Below are 2,923 nucleotides of genomic sequence, written 5' to 3'. Positions count from 1 at the left end.
AAACTGGGCATATTTGACTCTAACACAACTTTGGACGAATTTAGTGTTTTGACTTAAATCAAAACACTCTAAAACACAAACAAAACAGATTTTAAAATGAATTTGAGAAATAAAATGATGGATGGATTAGTTAGAGGTCCATTCTTCACACATGACACACTTGTACATGAATCGATTTCCAATTGCTTTTCAATAAACTATGATACTCAACACCCCGGATTAACCGTGATGCACAAATTAACCCTCAGATTTTCCTTTACTCATTGAATTGGATGAATGCATGCGACAACCCAAATCATTCTCTAAAAGTCCCCTATATGAATGCATAATAGAGATACAATCAGAGATCATTACGTTCAATGAAAATCATAAGTGTTGACGAGGCAATTATAACTATGAATGCATGATACAATTGCCAAGAATTCAATTCTTCACTACTCATGAATATAAACTTGTAACGATTAGGTGAAACTCATTTATATTCTAGCATCTAATTCATGCATGAAAACTAAGTATGCATCCTTAATAAACATACAAGAATCAGTTATGAATAAAATAGATAATTGAATTGCAATCACAACTTATCAAATCACAATTGGAAGAAATCAATTCAAATCTCAAGCATGTTCATGGCTTCAAACTTCCCCCTAACTAAATAGGGGTTTAGCCATTCATAATTGCAACAAAATTAGAAAATAACAAAGTAGACATTGAAAGCAAGAACGGAGTACACCTAAAACGCTCCAAAGTTCCAAGCTTGAAACGTCAAAGACCTTTGTTTTCACCACCTTGTTGTAGCACAAGTGCCTAGGATGTGTATGGATATATGGATTGAATGGATTTGCACAACTAAGAGATGAAAGTGTATGGATTGGTGAGATGTAGTATGGCTAGATGAATGGATGGAGGTCACGGCAAGGAAATTGTGTTTGTGAATGAAGTTGTGAGATGTGAAATGTATTGTCTTTGGATGAAGGCCCCCCAAATTATGGTGAAGGGTGGATGTATTTATAGGCTAGGGAGAGGAGTGTATGGAGTTGTAATGAGTGGATGTAATGGGTGTAATGGGTGAGTGTTGTGGTAATGAGTGGATGTAATGGGAGTAGTGGGTGGATGTTTGGTAATGAGTGGATGTAATGGGTGTAGTGGATGAATGTTTGGTAATGAGTAGTGTTTGGTAATGAGTGGATGTAATGGGTGTAGTGGGTGGATGTTTGGTAATGAGTGGATGTAATGGGTGTAGTGGGTTGTGGTAATGAGTGGATGTAATGGGTCTAGTGGGTGGATGTTTGGTAATGAGTGGATGTAATGGTGTAGTGGATGAATGTTTGGTAATGAGTGGATGTAATGGGTGTAGTGGGTGGATGTTTGGTAATGAGTGGATGTAATGGGTGTAGTGGATGAATGTTTGGAAAATAGATGTGTTGGGTGAAATGAATGGATGTAGTGGTAGGTGAATGGATGTGTTGGGTGAAATGAGTGTGCTAAAATGGTTATTTATAGGGAGAGGATGATGCACAAACTTCAAATTTCGTCCATTCCTTTTGCTCCAAGCATATGCCATCCATTCTATGCCCACAAAGGCTCCAAAATGCTCCAAAATGCACTTCTTTGCCAGATTAACCCTTTGGACCTACAAACACACAAAAATAGCTTAAAATACTAAAATAACTACGAACTAACAACATAAATGCCAAGAAACAAGCTAACTAAGTCGCATAAATATGCTCCTATCAGAATCCAACCAAGGAAACTCTCCTGCTCCAAAATGTCTTGTGGAGAATGTGTGTCGATTACACCGACCTAAACAAATGATGCCCGAAGGATAGCTTTCCTCTTCCTCTCATAGACAGACTTATAGACTCTACAGCAGGGTGTGAACTCTTGAGCTTCATGGATGCTTACTCAGGATACAACCAAATCCTCATGAACCTTCCGGACCAAGAACACACAGCCCTCACTACTAACAGAGGACTATATTGCTATAAAGTCATGTCCTTCGGCCTAAAGAATGCAGGAGAGACTTATCAGAGACTGGTCAATTCAATGTTCGCCGAACAGATTGGGAAGAACATGGAAGTTTACGTTGATGATATGCTAGTCAAGAGCAAACATGCTGACCAACACATCACCAACTTATCTGAAACTTTCACCATTCTGAAGAGGTATCGAATGAGGTTGAACCCCAACAAATGTGCCTTCGGCGCAGGCTCTGGCAAATTCTTAAGCTTCATGATAAGCCAACGAGGCATTGAGGCTAATCCCGAGAAGATCAAAGCAATCCTCGACATGAAGGAATCGGTAACTTCAAAAGACATCCAAAGCCTTACTGGCAAGGTGGCAGCCTTAACTAGGTTCATCTCTAAGGCCACAGACAGATGTGCTCATTTCTTTAAAGCACTTAAGGGAAGTAAAAAGTACATTACATGGACTGATGAATGTGCTGAGGCATTCAAGAACCTCAAAGACTACATGAGTAAAGCCCCTCTGCTCTCCAAACCTGAGGTTGGTGACACTCTTATTATCTATCTGTTGGTATTGGCTTCAGCAGTAAGTTCCGTTCTCATTCGAAAAGATGGTGATAGGATCATATTTATATATATTTTTACTTCAAATTCACTCGTCTTTTCTTAGTTAGTTCCTTATATTTTTGAGCTATTTACGTTATTTTTGTGTTTATAAGATCTGTTATGTAAAGAAAACAAAAATAGCACAAATAAGATCTATTTACGTTATTTTCATGACTGCTTTCTTTTATTTGCTATTGTCAATTTGCTGAGTTATGTTTTCCATATATTTATTTTAAGCACCACATGATTTCAGGTTAGTGCTTGCTTGCACACTGGAAAACTTGCTGCCTTGGTAATTTTGGTCTCTGGAGGAATTGTATTACAAATTTTGGCAGTGTGGTTGGTGACGCAAA

The sequence above is a fragment of the Malus domestica genome, chromosome 10, assembly GCF_042453785.1.
Source record: "Malus domestica chromosome 10, GDT2T_hap1".
Taxonomy (NCBI): Eukaryota; Viridiplantae; Streptophyta; class Magnoliopsida; order Rosales; family Rosaceae; genus Malus; species Malus domestica.
This window is presented reverse-complemented; position numbering follows the sequence as displayed.